The following is a 21930-nucleotide window of genomic DNA, read 5'->3' on the forward strand; positions in this document are numbered from 1 at the left end:
ATACATATATACACACACATATTATATATATATACATATACATACACACATATATACACATATATGTATGTATATATGTATGAGTATATATCCATCTCTATCAACATTTCTAGAAAATATTGATTCATTGAGCACATTGGGCTTTGGAATTTATTGACAGAACTCACCACCAAGTGCTAGTTCAGGGAAGTCTGAATGATATGGGATACCACTAGTATAAAGGAGACTTTTTTTTCAAAGACACAAAAGTTCAGTATGTTTCTATGCAAAAAAACCACCTGGTTTAATTACGTCTGATATACAAGTGCTCATTTAGTAGGTAACATTGCTAACATCAAAAATACTCTTGCCAGCTCTTCACTTGTTGATAATACTAGGGTTTCATAGAACACAGTTTGGAGATGTGACAATAGCATCCTGGGATTTGAGTTTTATTGACCGTACTAGAACTTACACATCTAAATGGGAATTTTCCCCTTCAGAGTAGTTAGCTTGGAACACCAACCATTGTTCAAAAAACATCCAAATGCTCCCTTAGGAATGGCCTTCTGAGCCCTGTAATACTTTAGAGTAATACTGGTAACTTATTTTTATAGTTTCTTTGGCTCACAAAGTGCTTTCATCAAGACAACCTGTCTGGACCTTACCATGAATTTTTCCTTCTCATTTTACAGAAGAACCTGAGATTCTGAGAGGTTGTGACTTGACTGAGACTGCATAGCTAGTAAAGGTGCAAGGGTTTCCAACACAAGTCCTCCTGACTTCTTTTTTTTATGTATTCTGCCTCAATGTCCTTAATTATGAGTAAATCATTTCAAAGTAGATGCATATTTTTAAGTGAAAAGTCACTTGGAGAAAAGTTTGATATTTAAGATGGTGACAGATGAAGCTGAAAGATAATATTTTTGACCTAAAGCAATGAGACCTATTTCCTTGTGGTTCATAAACTGCCTTTGGAAGACGTTACAAGCAAGGAAGAATGTTTGAACATTTGTATTCTCTTTGGAATGATTAAGTACTATGTTACTTTAAGTAATACTTATTTTATGTGTCCCAATGAATTAATTAATGAATACATGTGAAGTGCCTCCTACGTGCTAGGAACTATTCTCAGCATTAAGGATGGGAAAGGATGAACCAATCTCTGTCATATGGACTTTGCGTGGGGAAGACAAATACCACATGTATTTGGTACATAAATGATAGGGTGAATGAATGCAAACGCATACCAAGCAGTTAAATAGAAGGTAGGTTAGGGGTGAGAGTATTAGCAGGTGAGCTGATTGGGAAAAGCACCATGCCTTATGTTGGTAATTGAGCTGCCTCTTAAAGAGAAGGATTTTATGATTCAAAGTTAAAGAGGGAGTATTTTCCAAAGCTGAGGGATGGTGAGTGTACTGATGGTCAGAGACTGGAATGAAGTGTCATGTGTGAGGGACAGGGAATATTGTCAGGATTCCATGAAGTAGGGAATGCAGAGTTAGAGTATCTAAGGGTTAACTTAGCTGGAGCTCTGATGTGATCCAAATATGTCTAGGTAAGTTCTAGCTGACATCCCACCTCTGCCATTTATGACTCATATGAGTATTGACAAATCATTTTCCCTCTGTGCCTCAATTTCTTTATCTGCAAAATGAAAGGGTTGGGTGAGACACCGTTTGTTTCCTTTCAGGTCTAGATTTAAGAGCCTCAGATATTAGGTACAGTCTAATTAACTAATTAGGTAATTGAAAGGAAAGTTTCAGGACTTTTCTGCAATTTCTTCTCCCATGCTTTGCATTTGAGGAAATACAGCAATTTTCTATGGAATTAGCGATGGTCATTTGTTATGAAGGAAGTCTAGAATAGTAAGGGTGGAGTTGAAATAGAGGAGGAGAAAAGGATGATCCCAAGAGGAATTCTAGCTCTTGACAAGAGATAAAGGAAAGTAGGAGTTCAGGAGGAGGAGGAGGTCGAGCTTGAGCGGTTAATACTGTGGCCTGGGGAGGCATGATACACATTTGGGGTAACAGAGAGTTGTCCACATTTTTTGCTAGGGAGGGACCTGTGGGCCTGGGATCGGGGAGAAGCAGGAAGAGTACAATGGGGAGGGTCCATGTAAGCTAATGCCAAGAGAACTCTTAAGGACAAGAACTACCGAATGTGCATTCATATCTTTTCTAAGTGTCAACCAATTCTGTGGCCACTGTGCATATGACTCACAGGTTATAGCATGACTATATTGCTAACCAACAAAATTCTGAGCTCACTAGCTGAGTCCGGTTATCTGCCTCTGATTCAATGGCTGTGGTGGCCTCCATTGTGCTATTGGTCACTTATAATTCATGGGTTGGAACATTTGTTAGTTTTGCAAATTAAATTTTTGTCTTAAGTTACACTTTATACTCTGCTTTTGAGATAATACAGGTATCCAATTAGATAAGGTATAAAAGATTTATGTAGCTTTGATGTCAAAATTCCCCTTTTTTTTTCTCAATAAGATTGTATCTGCCTTTAATAGCTGAATTTAGCAAATAAAATAAGAACAATGTTCCACCAGGTCTTCCCTACTATATTAGTTGCTATAATAATAATAATAGCTAAAATTTCTATAGTGCTTTAAGTTGTGTTATATTTTATCATCTGATTTGATCCTAATAAGCACCTAAGAACCAGGTACTATTATCATCCCTATTTTATAGATGAGACAACTGAGGCACAATAAAGTTAAGAGATTTTCCAAAGTCAAGTGATTTTACCTTGGGTCAGAAGAATCAAATCTGGGCCTTCTTGACGCAGTAGTAGCTTATCCACTACACCAGGGATGGGTAACCTGTGGCCTTGAGGCTACATGTGACCCTCTAGGTCCTCAAGTGTGGCTCTTTAAGGGCCTCGAGGCCGCAGGTTCCCCACCCTTGCACTACACCATCCACTGGTATGTTAGAGTATAAGAAAACAATGCCTGTATTATCCCTCTAATGAAATAAATATACTCACTGTGGGTGTGCTTATTCCATTCTTCAAGTCGTTGGTATCCAATGGATATTGGCAAATGACTTTATGCCAAAGTCACTTACTTATGCTGAAAGCAAACTATGTGTTCCCAAAGACCATACTTAACAAGCTAGTGTGAAGGAACACTTCCTTTCTAAAATTGGAAGCTCAGTAAGAAACTCAAGAACTCCTGGAATTAATAGTATCAAACATCATTTAAAGGCAGTTGTTTTCATTTCAGACTTGTACTTTTTATCGGATAATTTAGGTCCTGACACAGAAACTGGGGCCCAGAAAAAATAAGTGACTTTCCCAGGGTTGTAGACCTGGAAAGTGTTTGAGTTAAGGTCCATTGCTCATTAATTTTACTTTTCACTGTGCTGCTATTTCTGCAGATCAGCCCCTTCTCAGCAAGGGAAACTTCCAATAAGGAAGATTTTCAGAGAAATATTCTAGACAATGTTGCCCAGCCAGGAGACCAATCTAAAAGAATTGTATAAATTTGGTATGATTGCTAGGAATCCTGAATATTTTCTTGTCTTCCTACTTCTTCCCCCATGTCACCTTCCACACACACACACACACACACACACACACACACACACACACACACAGTTGTTACACTGCAAAAAATAGAAGAATGTAGAAACCAAGGGAAATGGTATATTAGGGAGTCATATTCTACAATCCCACAGGAAGCTATGGCTCCCTTTGGCTTTACCTGTAGTACTATTTCTGCTATGAATCTGGTAGTTTAGGCCCTGATGATGACGTCCAACTACAGAGTTAATGAATGGTCTTCTTCCTTACATCAGGAGTTGAATACACAACTCCAAAGTCACCTCAAATTAATGGCATACCTAGTACACCGCATTGGCAGATATTTCCATTCAAAAAGTCTAAAGGTTCTTTGTCACCTAATGTAGACCCTAACTCAGAAACTGAGGCCTAGAGAAGATGTGTGACCAGCCTAGGGTCAAACAACTAATAAGCATCTGATGTAGGATTTGAACCTAGATCTTCCTAACTCAGGTTTCCATCTATTCTACAACACTACCTCTCACTTGTTTCAGGTGGATGTGTCACTTCTTGCTGACATCATCAGAAGCTCTTCAAACTTTTTTGTTGCCGCTCGAAGGCCTCGAGTCATAGGCTTCCTATATATTATACCTGATAATTTGGTTGGTTGAAATGAATCTTTTATCTCTCCATGTCCTTTATTTTTTTCTGGATGACTTTCCGTCTCTTGTGCATTTTTCACAAAATACTTTATTTAAAAGAAAATGTGAGAGGGTTTTATTTTTGTTTTTTTGTTGCCACAAGGGAGATTCAAAACAATTTTCCTTCAAGACACTGACTCATTTTTTCCTTAAGATAAAAGAATTAGAACAGAGTTTTATGAACTAATCCTGAGTAGCCATAATGGAGGAAGTCTTACTTTGTCTTGAATTTGAAGAAGGATCTGACCCTGTAGGTGTGAGATATATCTGAAAATGAAAGAAAAGCATCAGACAGATGGAAGAAAAATGCTACAGGGACATAGAATGGTTAATTAGGATACATATTGTTGGCAGGTGGTGCAATACTTTTTTTTCTGTGTTCCTCAGATGAATAAGGAAGAAGAAATTTCTTCTTAGTAACTCACAGTGACCAAGAGGAGTGAAGATTTGCTCTGTTTCTTGCTAAATGCTGGCATTTGACTCCAGCTTTGCCAGGGGCTCTGCTTCATAGCATGTAAAATTTTAATTTCTGAAAAATTTAGAGCTCATACTTAGATAATACTATATCATTATGTAACTAATTGAATTCAGGAAGTCCTGGGTTCAAATCCTACCCAAGTTTCTTAATAGTTATGTCCTCCCAAAAAGTCACTCAAACACTTTGGACCTCAGTTTCCTTATCTTCCACCTGAAGGGGTTCAGACTAGGAAGGCTCTGAAGTCCCTCACAATATTAAATTGATGCTTCTATGATCCTAGTGCTGAGATCTTTTCTTCTCACCCTCTATTAAATAGAAACAGTTCCCCATCTTTCCATCTCCCTTGAGGAGGAGGGGATTGGCAATTAAAATAGATTGAGTGGTCTGGGTAATCTGAGTAGTCCTGCCTACTTACTTGAGGAATAATTAGAGGGAAAAATAGGATGGTCTCTCTAGTCCTGAGCATTTAAAGAGTTTCTTCAGACAGAAAACACCATTTTTGATATGTAAGAAGAAGAAAGCCCATGAAAAGATTTCTATTTATCATCTATGCATTTGGAGAGGTTTTTCTGAAGTCATCTTGCTTTGTTATCTCATGAATTCCTTACTCTCTCTCTCTCCCTGGGAAGGCAACTTTCTTTGGACCATTACCTATAACCTGCCTGGAAGTGTAGATGGATCCTTAGGCTCTGTCTTGGGTCCTTTTTTTCCCCACTCTTTACATTTTCAGTGGCTTCATGAACTCCCATGGGTTCAATGCTTATTTATATGCAAATAACTCTCAGATCTGATCTATGTACCCTTTCCCAGTCTTTCTCCTGAATCTTCATCAAACTCAGGGAACCAGCCTCACTAAAGGAAAAAAAAAAAAACAACAAAAGTGACTCAGCCTGTAGTATATATTTTAATTGAGGCTGGTTCTCACAGTGTGGTGGATTCTAGCTGTGCCTTGTCTTAGGAACTCATCACTATTTTGAGATTAATTTTTTCCAAACTGATTCAGGACAGAGTAAGCTAAAGAAAGGAAGTGATATACACCATAACAACAATAATGCAAATGCTAATAAAACAGCTGGACATCATCCAATTATAAAGCCAAGAAACTTGAAAAGGAAGGTGTGGAAGAACTGAATAACTAACTCCCTTTTCTCTTCCATCCCAGGTTGTGGGTTGAGAATGTTGCATAGGCTCTCAGACTGTGCTGATACACAGCTTGGTTTTGCTGAAATGTTTCTTTTCTTTCTTTTTCTTTTTTTTTCTTTTTTTCTTGTTATGAGGAGTGACAAAGCACTATCCTTTAACTTATGCTGTGGGGTGGAGTGGGATATATTAGGAATGAAACAGTATCAAAATTAAAACTAAGTTTTAAAATGATAGAATCCTTTTTATGAATTTTGAATTGATTCAGAAGCCAGAAATAAATTTGGTATCCAAATGTCTAACTTACTATAAAGACAGTACTTTGTTTGGCTATAAAGAATGATTTAAATGCGAACTCTCATTCTGCTGGTTTATCATGGCATGGAAGTGACTTCTGGTTTTCAAAAGTTGAGGCAATAAAGCCTAATTATGGCTGGTCCTCTTAAGCCTGGAAGACTCATGAGAATAGAGTGGTAGCTGGAATCTTATCATCTGGAGACCAGCCTGCCCAAGTTAAGAGAATCTCATTTCCACCTATTTATGAACTATTTTGGCCACTGCAAAATATGAAGCCTTTCGATAAAGACATTGGACAGAGGGGGTTGGGATATACCCTGGCACCCCTGATGTCACTGATCTTTTAGAAGTATTAATTCACTTTTGGTTGGTTATGATGTCAGTGGTTGTTACTCCAAAGCAGACACGAAATTGCTTCTTCAATGGATATTAAGGTCAAGAGGTTTGGAGGAGACATATCATAGGAGTTAATGCTGACAGTGACCTTAGATTACAGAATCCAACTCCTTCATTGTGTATATGAAACCACTGAATCCCAGAAGTAAATAGATTCACCCAAGGTCACAAAAGAAGTAAGTACCAGGGAATTTGAACTTTGATACCCAATCTAGCCTTCCCTGCCCCACCCAAACACACCATATTGCCTCTTGACAGAGAAAAAAAAAAAGAATAGATTTCCGCTTTTGGTCCTATGGTCTCCCAATGGCCAGGTGACCTTGGAATTAAGCAGTAGAAAAATGTTTGGAGTTTGATTGAACTGTCAGATAAGGGTAATGGCATAGAAGCCATTCCCTTTGCCTGTCTGCCTTGTCAGTAATTGCCTCCTTATGGAAGTTCATTCACTGGGTTTAATAATTAGAAAACTAAACTTATTCATCAGCATTTGATATGAGAACAAATAAGATTATTATCTGATTATGAAAGCAGGAGTGGGTGTGGGGTGAGAATAATTTTATGAATTTGATCTTTGATTTAGAACTAATTGGACGTAGAAGATTTGGGTCTTGTTTTGTAATGGAGAAAACTTGGCTTCATATCACATATAAATGTTCTCTTCGTCATCCCGACCAAATCGTTCACTAAGACTCCTTTATATGAGGTCTTCATCAGTTTTCCGTTTGGGTCAAGTGAGGGGGATTCATATACCACAATATCATTTTATGTATCTTTTATTTAAAACTGAGAAATGGAAACCAGATGAAAAATGGATGAAACAGCTAAATCAATGGTAGAGGGGTAGAATCTTAGATTGGGGAGTCCAGAAACGTGTTCTAGAGTTAGCTCCAGGATTAGCTCACAAAGTGGCCTTGAGCTAGTCACTTTCTTCTCAGAGACTCAGGTTTATTGTCTGAAAAAAAAGAGAGTTGGATTCAGTTTTTTTTTCTAAGGTCTCTTCTAGATCAAAATCCCATGGATTAATTTATAGAGTAATTATCTGGAAATGACAAAGAAAATAAGGATTTAGTAGATATGTAGTGATTCAGGGAAGGATTACTCTAGACCAGGACATATAACTGTTATGGTTGCTTCATTTATTCATTGGGGGGGAAAAAGTTGAGTTCATTGGACAACCAAACTCACAAGCCAACACTTATCCTGCCCTGCCCTACCCCACCCCAGGGCTATTGGCTTATGTTTTCATGTCTCCAGTTTGTGGTCCTGTGGATCAGATTTAAAAGTTAGCCCATTTGTTGTAATTATTTTTATGGTTATGGTATTGTTTTTGAGTTGTTTACAGTTGTGTGTGACTCCTTGTGACTCCATTTTGGGTTTTCTTGGCAAAGTTTCTGGAATGTTTGCCATTTCTGTCTCCAGATCATTTTACAGATGAGGAGACTGAAGCAAAGAGCATTAAGTGACTTGTTCATGGTCACATAGCTAGTAAGTATCTGAAGCCAGATTTGAACTCAGGACTCATCTTCCTGATTCCAGGCTCAGCACTCTATTTTATGGATATATGTGTATGTTTGTATACATATACATGTGTGTATACATGCATACATATATAGAAAATATTACACATACCTGTTTCTATCTGTGTACATATGTATTTCAGAGGAATTCTTCCTATGAGATTGAAACTAGCTATAGCCCTGGTCCCTTCTCTTTTTTTCTGTCTGAAACAATATCATAAGCATATTTTATATTCCTGTAACCATGCTGTTGCAAAGGACAATTTAAATATCTTCCCACCTCTGTTCCTTCTTTTTCCTCCAATAGATCTTTTATACAGCCAATAAAATTATATTCCTTAAGGACATATCTGATCGTGTCACTTCTGCTCAAAAGCCACTGATAGCTCCCTATTGTCTCCTCAGTAAAGTTCAAACTTTTTAGGCTGGTATTCAAAGCCCTCTGCAATCTTTAATGCCTTTGCTTTATGGCCTTGTTTCATACTATGTTATTCTATATTCTCTGTGCTTCAGCCCAACCTGGCTCTATTGTATCTCCTGCAGAGAGTCTCACTGCTTTCCCTATTCTATCTCTTTGACCACAACGTTCCTTGGGGCTAAAAGGTCTGACTTCTGCCTGTGAAAGTGTTCACCAATTTTCCCCATCTCAGATGACTTTCCTATCTACGCCTTTACATTATATGTTTGCCCCTCTAGACTTGTGGTCTAAACTTTATTCCGTATCTGTCCTATCTCTCTCCTAGACTCAACCCACAAAGCTGGGGACTGTGTCTTGTTGTATCTAAACTTTAGATTGTCCTGACATGAACCATAGAGTTATTTTGTAAAACAGCAGAAATGGGGGAGAAATGAATAAAGCACCTATAACCAAAATGTGAATAATGGGGTAACCTAGCACAGAGATGGAGTCTTAGACTGAGAAGACAGGAGACTTGGGTTCTAGTGTTAGCTCTACCATTATTTTATAATGTCACTTTGAGCCAGGTCACTTCCTTCTCAGAGAATGAGTTTTATCATCTGTAAAGCAAGAAAGCTAGGTGGCACAGTAGATAGAGTGCTGGGACTTGAATTAGCTAGACTCATCTTCCTGAGTTCAAATCTGGCTTCAGACATATTAGCTATGTAACCCCGAGCAAGTCACTTAATCCTGTTTCCCTCAGTTTTCTCATATGTAAAATGAACTGGAAAAGGAAATGGTAACCCCTCCCAGTATTTTTTTTTTTTGCCAAGAAAACCTTAAATGGGTCATAGAGCCTGAAATGATTGAACAACAAAAAACAAGATCACAAACCAATACACGTACTTGTAATGATTGTTTCATATATTCATTAGAATGAAAGGATGAGATCACTGAAAAATTCCTACACAACTGCTTAATCCTTCTTTTGTCTTAATATAATCCAAGATTTCACTCTTAAAAATAGTAATTCTGAAAGCAATCCGTATTCTGATGAGGTTTTTACTTACTAACAAAGTATAGCTAAATATAATCTCTTGGACCAATTTCTGTAATGTGCCCTCAAGTAACTCTTTAAGTTCTTTGTAATGGTCATAGCATTTAAAGTTGTTAAAAGTAGAATGTAACTTTGACTTAAAGATGCCATGTTAATGTTATATAGAGAAAGAATCTTGGGCAGCAAGTTTATATGGGAGATTAAAAAAAGGTAATTCAATTGAAAAACCCTTTGGGTTCTAACTCACAATAATATCTTGGATAAAAGTGTCTTTTAATGGCCTTTTCAATATTTTAAAAAATATAAGAGAGAAAAAAATATAATTGGATCCCAGTTAGTGGTTGGGAAATAAAAATCAGAGTTGGAATGGATTTCAGAGTCCATTTAGTCCATTTCCTATGTAGAAGATTCTTGATTGTAGATATGCAACCCTAAGCTTTTCCTCTCAACTCCACTCCTGCCTTTCCACCCAGGTATCCCGCAATCAGTTCCAACTCAGTATGGCAGCAGCATGGTGGAAAAGTCAGACTAATGGATTTATATGCAGAGTAATTGATTTGTAACCTAACTTCTTCCTCTTCTGTGACTTGGGGCAAGTTATTTTGCCTCTCTTGTACTCATTTTCCTCACCTGTAGATGTGGAGTTGAGATGATCATGAAAGTTCCTCATATCCAGTTCATAATCTTTCCCAAACATCCCGAGTTGATGAGTATAATCTAGATGATTGTACAATCTAGCCCACCCCTAAATAGTGTAAAAAATAAAATAATCTCTTTTATAAGATTTCCCGAAATGCTTCATGATCTCCTCTAATAAAGAAACCAGGACTTTTAGAAAATACCCATGATATTTTGGGCTAAGTATGCCTAGGTGTTTAATAAATGCATGTTGACTGAGTGAAGTGGTGGGGAGAGATGCTAGATTATAATAATTTGAGGAATGAAGAGGTGATCAGCCTGGCTGGGCAGGAAATGTCATCATAGTAACTTAATGGCAGTGTGACCCTGAACAAGTCCCTTAATCTGTCTTGGCCTCCAATGTCTTCATTTGTAAATGAAAACACTCTATACAATGACTTCTAATATCTAAATTTGAGCTCTAAATTTATACTCTTCTGGTCAAAAAGTATGAATCCTTTTTGGTAATGGGGATAACTAAGAGCATCTGAAAGCAGGGGTAAAGGAGTGATTGAAGACAGTGATGGCATGGAGAGCATGACTGAGTCAAGATAACCATGTGCATATAAACTCATAAGGTTATTCAAATTTGTCTTAAAAATCATGACACCAACAAACCCAGAGGAAATAATCTCTCCACAGGACTTTGTTTTATTCCCCTTTATTTAGCTGGATTGTAGGTGCTGAATTGGCGAATTAAATTAAATTCAACAAACATTTAAAAATGGCTACGATGTTCTTGGCAACATGCTAAGTAATGGAAATATAAGGGAAAAAATTGACAAAGTCTCTGCCCTCGGAGAGCTTACAGTCCACTAAAATTATATATTCTTTATTCAATTGGAGTGATTGTTATTCTGATTCAAACCGTTCAAGTCAAAACCCTAATTCTGCTGATGTGCACACACTATTCACACATCTCTTTTATCCTTTCACGGTTTTTGTGAGTCATGGTCATATTTTCCCAACAATGATCTTAGAATCATCAGCTTTAGGGCAAAATATGGCGTTTGAGATTATTTTATCCAATTTCTCATTTTACATAGGAGATAGTAAAGCCCAGAGATGTTAAATATGCCAAAGGTCACACAAGTAGTAATCGGGTCAGTATACATTTGAAGATGATTCCTCTGACTCTGGATTATATGATAATGGATGTCCATCCAAAGCACTGGAGCCCTTCCCCAGATGCTCTTTCATAATTCGATTTTTGATTGTTTCCTCTTAGTTCTATGCCTACTTGTTTGTTGAGATAACTATTGGTCAGTTACAGCAATATTTAAGGGTAATGTTTTTAGAGAGTCTTTAAGTTATTCCATTTTCAATGCTCTTTTTCCTTTGCACCACCATCACTATGGAAGTAAAAGGTGGCTTGTGAGTGTGTTTTAGTGGCAAGATCACATAGGCCTTTTGATCAGAGCACCTCGGGTCACATTCTGTATCTGTCACTTACCTTCCATATAAATTTGGCCAAATCATTTTACCTCTCTGACTCTCAATTTCCTCATCCATTAAAATTGAAAAAAATGGAACTAGAGGACCTCAAAATTCCCTTTTAGCTCTTAATCCATTTTTTTTTCATTTCATAGATTCTTGTGGCTAAAAAAAGCAAAGCAACAATAAAATATTCATTCTTGGTAGCCATATCTTGGTGATGAGCCTCTCAACACCTAATCCCTGTCCTCTGACTGCAGCTATGCTAACTGTTCCAGGACTGTACTTGAGGTTTTTCCAGCTTGGTATGAGACTTTCCAGAGCTTATACTCAACTGGCATAACTTCTGAGAACACAGGTGACCTCCACACCACAAAAAGTCATCAGAGTACGATTTTAGTGGAGCCAAGGGGCTACTTTTAAGTTCAAACTTCAAAGGTCCTCCATGGGTTTCCCTTACCATTTTATCTTCTGCCCTTTTCTCCACTGTTATTACATTTTGCAAGTTTCCAGCCAGCTCTGTTTTTAGTGTGAAATAAAATGGAAGCTTGCCCAAAGTAAAAATGAAACTTGAACTCTCTCTGGCCCGATGAAGACTGGGCAATACAAACTGAGTAGATCTGTTGCTTTCCCCAAATTATTGGGTGAATTAAGTTTTTATAGCTTTACAAAAATATGAGAGAACTATCATAATAGCTAACATTACATAGGGCTTTGAGTGTCATACAGCACTTTGCATGTGTTCTCTATTCTATCTTTTGCTCCCCAGAAAAAAACCTTATGAGATAGGAAGTATATAGATTATTCTCGTCATTTTCCACACTGGGAAACTGAGTTTTTATGAGGTAAAATTGTTTCTCCATGGCAAAACAACTACCGAGCTATTTTTAAGAAATTATAAAGCAAATGGTTTCAGAGAAATCTAGGAAGACTTATACAATATGAAACAGAGTGATGTGGGCAGAATCAGGGGAATAATTTATATAATAACTATATTGAAAAGAGAAAAAGCTTTGAAAGATTTAGGAACAAAATGCCCAACCACAATTCCAAAGCACTCATGATGAATCATGCTATCTACCTCCAGATAGAGACCTGATGGACTCAAAGTGTAATTGTAGAGCGTGTATGTGTGTGTGTGTGTGTGTGTGTGTGTGTGTGTGTGTGTGTGTGTGTATCTTTGTAAATGGCTAATGGAGGAATATATTTTGCTTGACTATACAAATCTCTGACAGATTTTACTTCATTTCTCAGTGAGAAAGGATGGAGTTGAGAGGAAAGAATTAAGAACTGATAATAAAATTGAATTTAGAGTTTTTTAAATAAATAAATTAATGTCAAAGGTAGGTTTCTAACCCAGGATGCTTTCATCTCCAAACATTCTTTCCACTCATAACATCATGTCCCCTCTTTGCAACAGTAGCATAGAGATAAGCCTGTGTGTAGTCTGGTATTTTATTTTCCCTTCTGAATGGCTATTTGGTGTGGGAAAAAGAGGGCTGAGACTCAGGATAATAAGATTTCAAGTCCTGCCTCTGAGGCAGAGATTTAGAACTGGAAGGGCGTTTAGTCCACTGCTCACTTACACATGAGGAAACTTAAATTAAGATGAGTCAAATGACTTGACTGTCCAGGGTCAAATAATTCAAAAGTGCCAGAGACAAGATTTGAATCCTGGTCTTCTGACTCCAAATCCAGTGTTCTAACCACTGCATCACCTAGTTGCGTATCCTTGGGTAACTCTCTTTACCTTTCTTTTTCTCAGGCAGCTCTCTAAGACTATAAGTTGCAGAACTGCCAATATGCTTTCACTCTGCTGATTTCCAACACTCATAAAATTGCAGATCTTAAGCAAAAAATAAATAAATAAAACTATGTGTCTGAACATGTCCTCTGACTCCTTTTATGGAGTGTATGGTATTTGCCATCTTCAATCAACCAACAAGCATTTCTTAAGTGATACCTACATGTTAGGCACTGTGCTAAGAATGATGGAATTTTTTTTAAAATTCCAAAATTATTCCTCCTCTCAAGGAGCTTATTTTGAATTGGGAGAGACAACATGTGTATGAATCAATATATCTATTATGTATATAGAGAAAATAAAAGTTAACTTTAGAGGAGATGGTGCTAAAGTCTGTGAGACAAGGAAAGTTTCATTTGAGCTTAATTTTGAAGGATGCCAGGAATTCTGAGAAGTGCAGTTTAGGAAGGAAAGTTTCCAAGGACCAGGGCACTGAGGGAGGAACAGCCACAGCCAAGGTGTAGACACAGGAGAAGAAGCATCATACGGTAGGAACGCTAAATGCTGAGGAATTAAAGAGTGTAAGCCTGGAAAGGGAGCAAGCATACGGGTAATGAAGATTTTTAAACATCAAATAGAAGATTTTATATTAAAGCTCAGTGGAAATAGGGAATCATTTATGAGTAGGGTGTTGTTTCTTGGCTCTCTTCCTCAAGTCTTTTTACTCCAGTCCATCCCACATGCTGCTTCCAAAATTATTTTCATTAAGCACAAATGGAAACATGTGACTCTACCACTTGACCAACTCCAGTGTCTTCCTATTCTGTCTATGACAAAAATACAAATTCACGTTTAGCTTTTCAACTTCAGCACAAGCTGGCCCAGCCCGTCTTTCTAAACCTGTTGGGTATTACTTCTCCTCCCATACTATTGGGTCCAGTCTAACTGACTTTTTCACTATTCCTTATGATAACCACATATCTCTGTGGTTCTTCTCTCTCTGTGGTTCTTTTCTATGGCTCTTCACTAGTTATCCTACATTTCTAGAAAGCAATCCCTCATGCATTTACCTCAGAGTCTTTCTCTGAAAAGATGCAACTCAGACACCATCTTATTCTTGAAGCCTTTTCCAGTCCTTCATTTTTAGTGCCTCTCTCTCAAACTACTTTGATTTATTGGCATATATGTATTTGTGAACTTTATGACTATATGTGAACATATATTTGTGTATTTTTGCATATGCCTCTTGCTTTCCCCATTAGAATGTGAGAAATGTTTGCTTCATTCATTTTCTTACCTAGCACATAGTATGTGTTTAGCAAAAACTTAATTAAGATAAACTTACCTTGTATTGGACAAAAGTAAATATATATGAGCTGATTGTATTGTGGAGGACATTAGATTTGGAGTTCAAAGGTTCAATTTTTGCTCCCTTGTCCTCTGCCATGAGAACGCTTTGTGACCTTGGACAAGTCACTTCACTGTTCTCAGCCTCAGCTTTGTTAGTTGTAAAATGAGAGGTTATTAGTACTTAGATCTCCAAGCTCTGATATTCTCTGATTCTATGAAATGAAGAAGTTAACACTAGTGGATATTGTGCAGTGTCCATGGAGAAGTGTAATAGAACATAATAGCTTTTACCTTCTAGTTGGTTAGTCTCCCCAAGTTAATTATCAGGGAAGGAAGATGAAGGGAAAGGTATTGAGAGATGTAATAACTCGTTAAACTGCTGAATACTTGAAAAAATGGAGTGAATATAAGGGTCCTGGTGAGAATTTTCAGTTATGAATTAAAACAAACAAAAAATAGATTTAGCTCTGGGCAAAATCATGTGGTTATTTTCCATGTGCCCCACCTAATCCACAGACTTTCAGGGTCTTTATGCTTTCCTTGGATGTCAGTACCGCACCCCACATCCACATATTTTTATGTATTTCCTTGCTTGGTTAACAACCCATGCTTATCTTCCAGACATAATTTTATTTGTTTTGCCCTTTACCTTGAAGATTTTTCTAGATTCCTGGCTAGCTACCCTGAAGGACAGGAATTCATTTATCAACACACATTTATCATGTTCCCACTGGGTTTAGAACACTGTTAGGTTTTTTTGTCCAGGTTGCCATCGGGAACCAAGGGAGAATGATTAACTTACAAAGTCTATTCTGATTTCCATCTGTTTGAAAGCATCATGCTACAGTTGTTGTTGTTTTCTTTTCCTTCCTTCCTTCCTTCCCTCCCTCCCTCCCTCCTTTCTTTCTTTCTTTTTCTTTTTCTTTCTTTCTTTCTTTCTTTCTTTCTTTCTTTCTTTCTTTCTTTCTTTCTTTCTTTTTCTCCTCCTCCTCCTCTTCCTTTTCCTCTTCCTCTTCCTCTTCCTCCTCCTCTTCCTCTTCTTCCTTTTCCTCCTCCTCCTCTTCTTCTTCTTTCCTCTTGAAGTCAAGTGGAGGAAGGTAATATGTCAGAGTGGATAGAATTTTCCTCAAAACCTGGAATACTTGTGTTTAAGTCTGACCTCTCACATATATCTGACTGTGTGACCCTAAGGAAGCTGTTCAAATTCCAAGTGCTGTCTAGATCATCCTTTTAAATTAAAGCTTGCAGAGAAGGGGCCACCCTGTGTCGGTGAAAGGAATTTCCCGCCCTGAGAGTTTTCTGTTCCAAAAACATTATAAGTCCACTCCTTATCTTTATCCTACTCTGAAATGAAAAACTGAAGTGAAAAGAAAAACAATGACAATGTCTTTGTAAATACTTTTCTTACGTCTAGGGCAGGAGTGTCTTACACTCCTTTGGCAGTCTTGTGAAACCTATGGCTTCTTTTCAGAATCATATTGTTAAGTGAATGAAATAAAATACATAGGATTCCAAAAGAGACTAGTTACCATGAAATACAGTTATCAAAATATTAAAGCATCCAAGTTTATGAAACCCCTGGCATCTATCCATGGGTTCCTGGGAGATCTGTTAAGAATCCCTGCTTCCAGATAGTTATCACCATTCCTAAAAAGCCAGCTCAATTGGCAGAAGCAGTTATGCCAGGCCAATCAATGCTCTCATCTTTCTTCAGAAGGACCAAGGTGAAGTGGAAGGTTCCATGCCCAACCTGTGACATGTCTGGCCCTAGGAGAGAGAATCCTCTGAAGATTACTTGAAGATACATTTCAACATCTCAAAAGGTCCATGATTTACTTTGTACAGGTTCTACTTGAACACAGACTGTAACTATCATATTTTTGAAGAGTTTCATTCGTTGATAGTCACTGTTACAGAGTGGGAAGGCATATTATAGTTCACCCAGCACAGTCATTTTATAGATGAGGAACTTTGGCTCAACAAGGCCACACAGGCAGTAAGTGGAAGAGCCAGGACTGACCTTTCTTTCTCTGTCCCAGAATCGAACCCATATCCTTTCTCAGTAGATTCTGACCAGTGCAAGAAGAAAAAAAACCACAAATACCTCTTCAAATTCTAATGATAAGAACTTCTGTGTGCTCATCTAAATCACACATAGCCTATGAGCTCAATAGTATGATAAAAAATAATATGTAATAATAATACAAGCATTTGTATAGCACTTTAAGGTTTATAAAATGCTTTACAAATATTGCTTCATTTTCATAGCAATGCTAGGAGATATTATCATCATCATCATTGCCATTTGCAGATGAGTAAACTGAGGCAGAGAGATGTCAAATGGTTTTGCCAGGGTCACACAACTAGTAAGTATCTGAGGCTTGATCTGAACTCATATCTGACTCAAAGGCCATCACTCAATTGTATAACCTAGCTCCCTCTTCCATTACACTCTATCTTCTCTGCAATTTGTAGTTTTAGACAGTTTATTAGAACATAGCCAGTAGGTGTTAGATGTAGAACCACATCTTCCTGAAGGAAGCTTCTAATCCCTCTACCATACTACCTCTGAAGAGCTATTTAAGTAGTAGTATACCCAGTAAATATTTTAATTGCTTTATTGTCATTAATAAAATGGCTAGCATTTCTATAGCTCTATAATATTTGCAAAGTAATTTACATATATTATCTCATTGGATCCTCTTAACATTCCTTGGAGGTAGGTACTAATTTTACCCCCATTTTTATAAAAAGAAATTGAGTCCAAGAGTGATTAAGTAACTTGCCAGGATTATAACTCTAATAAATTTGAGGTGATATTTGAATTTAGGCCTTCCTGACTCCATAGACTCCTTTCTAATACACTGTGCCACCCAGCTGCCTATTATGTCCATCATAGTCACTGTAATTGCTGCCATCATCTTCCTAGATAGCCATGCATCAGTGACTGGATCCCACCTCCTGACTACAAACATACAGTCTCCTCCTTCAGTCAGGTTTGTCATCGCAACTAGGTAGGACTAGCCAGTGCATTATCTTTGTTGATGCTGTTTTTGAAAACCCAGAGTAGCCTCTATATGATGATGAGGCATCAGAGTAGGGCATTAGTGGAAGGAAATGGGAAGATGTGTGTTTAATTCCTAGAGGGTTTCTCTGAACACTTAAAGATTCGTGTATGTGCACATTGCCATTTTCTATAACCTTTTAAGAAAACCAGCTGTTCTACAAAAATATAATTAAACTCAACTACACAAGAAAAAAAAAGAAGAAAGAAAGCTAGCTAAGAAATCTCTAGGGTCATTTCCTTCCATAGAGGATAATAGCCTTGAATAAAAAAAGTTTAGGAAGGTTAAAGAATAAGTTATGCACTTTATCAGGCTAGAGTGTATACTGTATTTCCCGGGTTTGCAAACAGTTCTGTGTTCTCCAGAGTTATTTTTTGTAAATACGTAACCCAAATTTTATTTTAATTAAAAAGAAACATATTAAGAATTTAAAGTTTAATAATCTGGTTCCAGTCGAGCAAATCACAATGAAATGCCATGCTGCTTTACATTTCAAAATAGATGGTCGCTTTCTAGTTCTGTCCTAATTTCCCTCTTGGACCGGACATATCTCTAGAATAACAGTGCCAGGAGAGGCTCTGAGATTTCCAACTCCTAGCTTCAAATGGGGTATTGGAAAAACAAATGTTAAAAGTGTTTTGTAATATATTTGCAAATTTTTCCTTTCCTTTTCTTCTTTCTTCTTTTCCTACAGCCACAAAGATGTCACACATCAGTGGAAAAAAATGGGCTATAGTAATTAAAAAAAGTTAAAGGAATATTGTCAAAGTATCTGTTTGGAAAAGCTAAGTCTTAAGTAATTATCCTTAGGTTTTTCTTTTTAAATAAAATGTGAAATGTAGCAGCTTTAAAAATTAAATATTTAGGATCATGAAATTTAAAGATGGAAAGTACTTTTCAGATCCTCTTATCAGAAAATGACCTCCATTCTATAAATGAAGAAACTGAGTTCCTTAGAAGGGAAGTTAATGGCTTGAGGATATACAGATAATAAATATCTGAGCCAGATCTTTCAATTCAAAACTTCAGTGTTTTTTGCAATTTTTATGAAGTCTATATCAATTACTTTTGCTTGTCTAATGTCTTGATAATATCAAATTTAAATCATTCTTTAGGGTTGGCAGAGTACCATGAACATATTACCTCATTTAATATCTTCATAGATGATAAATACTTTGTAAGATGCATGCCTTGAAGCATATCCCTAAAGGGATGCATTATGAAATAGAAAATCATACATTTCTGGGAGTCTCTTGTCAAAAAATCAGACAAAGAAAAATGCCTTTACTGTGGAATGCAGGTACCAGGTTGCTGAGCTTTTGAGTATTTTCTTGAAAGCAAGATAATTGAAAACATGAACCAAATTCTGCATAACACAAAGGAGTTGCTATTGCCGTGGAACATCTTAAATTACTTTGCACGGTCTTAGCAAGGTTAGCTTGGCTGTAATCCCTTCAGCTTATGAGCTCTTTTAAGGCAGAGATCGAGCTTCAGAACATTTTGTATTTCCCATTGCCCTGTTACAGAGAGCCCCTGACCCAGTAGGCTCTCAACAATATTTATTCATTAACATAGGATTTGGAATGTCTCATTAAAGAGGTTCTATTTATACCGAAGGATGACTCAATTTGTTTTTTCTTTTAAAATATGTTTTCATGATGTTTTCTGTTTCTTATATTTTCATAGTCATCCCAAGTGCCCCTCCCCTGCAAAGAGCCATCTCATATAGCAAATAACATTTTCTAAAGAAGAAAAAAAAAACCAGGACAATTGATTGATACATTGAAAAAAAGCCTGAAAATATGTGCGATGTATAAAATCTGTGGTTCTCCTAAGTTCAGAGAGGGGTGAGTTGGGAGCATCCTCTCATATAGCTTTCTTCAAATCCTCTTGGATCTTTATAATTCTGTTATATTCATTGTGGAGGCATGTCATTATTCTTTCCCTTTGCATTGTCCTAGATACTGTGAATGTTGTTTTCTTGACTCTGCTTACGTTACTCTGCATCAGTTCATATAGATCTCTCCAAGCTTCTCTGTATTCATCATGCATTATTTCTTATAGCACATGAATATTCCATTCCATTCATTTGCCACAGTTTGTTTAGCCATTTCCCAATATATGAGGATGATTCAGTATTTATGATTATGAATAGATGTTATGCACTAAGCTGGAAATCAGATATCCCGACCTTAAATCCTAGCACTTGTACTTATTACCCATGTGACCTTGGGCAACTCACTCACCTTCTATCATTCCTCCATTTCTTTATTAATAAAAAAATGTGAAGATTCGACCTCTGAGGTCTGTTTTAAATCTAAGTGGATTATCCTCTGCCTCCTTTTCCCATATAACCAGTATTTTTATTATTTCTCCCTATAGTGATAGCAGTGTAACTTTCTGGCTTCTGTCTTGTGGAGAATAACCAATCCAGTGCCTTAAATGGTGTTCACTGTGTTTTATAAGCGATCTGAGTTTTCTTTCCTTTTCTTTTTTTAAATTTAGAATTATGCAGGGTAGAGGAGAGAGTTGGGAGTGGGTTTCTCTGTCTCATTCAGGATGGAAGTTGTAGTGGCCCAATTTCACCATTGATAGCCATGTTCCTTTGATATGCTCTAATTAGGAAGCCACACAGGAGACTCAGCCTTTCCTGTAGCAGAGATTATGGTGTGTGTCATGATGCCTGGTGAGATTTGATTTTTCTTATGATGCCATATGAAGCAGTGTGTGACATAGTGGATAGAGAGCTGTACTCAGAGGCAGGAAGAGCTGGGTTCAAGTCCTTCCTGTAACTTGTACTGGCTCTGTGATATATGGCAAGTCACTAAACCTCTCATTGCTTGAGACAGCTCTCTAAGACTAGATTGAAAAGAAGATGCCAACCTGTATTGGTAGAATGTTTATCTAGTCACAGTTGGGGCATCAAAGAAATGTACCTCCCTTTGGCCTTTCATTTCTTACTCCAGCACGGTATTTTCCAACATTTCCTTTATCATCCTTCTGTGTCCATCTTCACATTTAATTTATTGAGTTCCTCTGCGTGTGTATGTTTAAATATGACATTTTTTTCAGATTTAAAAAAAATTGTTAGAATTTACATTTAACTTATTTTTTTTGCAATAGATGTTCAGACAAAAGTCATAATTATCCCCATGAAATTTCAAGGTAGTGTTTTTGCATGAGCTTATCATGAAGCCTACAAGACAATTTTAATAAAATTTAAGCTTCATGTGGGCAAGGAACTGTCATTTCTTTTTGTTGTTTCATTGCCAGTGCTTGACATATAATAAGAACTTAAATACTTGTTGATGTGTTAATTGGATGTAATGATTATCCCTTGAAAGGAGGTTTCTCCTGTTTTTTTGGCTGCAGAATGATGGCAATTTCATCAACTTTTTTTTTCCTCCTCTGAAGAGAACTTGTGAATTATCTTTCCATTTAGTTGCTTCTTCTTTGTCATCTGTTTTATTTTTAATGATTCATTCATTCAAAAAGCATTTATTGAGATCTATGTGCAAGACACTGGATGTGCTTCACATGCAAAGATGGAAATCTAATTGTCCCTGCTGTCAAGAAATCTAGGTTCTTCTGATGATTTAATATCTGCTTTCTATCATATCCGGAATGCTCTGTCTCTTTATCTTCATCTCTTAGTATTCCTTATTTCCTTACTGATTCACTTCACATCCTGCGATCTCCAGGAGGCCTTTTCAGGTTCCCTCCAGCTGCTAATACTTCTGTCTTTCTGATTACTACCAATTTACTTTGAAAGTAATTTTAACGAACCTCATTATTTATCTATTGTTTCTCCCTTTAGGATGTATGCCTCTTGAGGGTAAGGACTATTTACCCCCATTTTTGCTGTCCTCTGAGTATAGCAAATTTGCTGGCATAGTACAGTATAAAAATTTAATAAATACTTGTTGCCTGACTGGACACAAAATATATAAAATAATTTTGCAGAGTATAATAAATTTCCTGGGATAGCACAGTGCAAACATTTAATAAATACTTGTTTTTTGACTGAATATAAAATATATCAAATGATTTTGTGGGGAGGGCTGCTAATGACTGAGGAGACCAGGAAATGCCCCATAAGTACTCAGAGCTGAGGCTGAAGAAACTCAGAATTCTAAACCAAGGCAATGGAGCCAAATGAATGTGGTTGAAGAAAATGCTGATGT

This window comes from Trichosurus vulpecula, chromosome 6, assembly GCF_011100635.1.
Source record: "Trichosurus vulpecula isolate mTriVul1 chromosome 6, mTriVul1.pri, whole genome shotgun sequence".
Lineage (NCBI taxonomy): Eukaryota > Metazoa > Chordata > Mammalia > Diprotodontia > Phalangeridae > Trichosurus > Trichosurus vulpecula.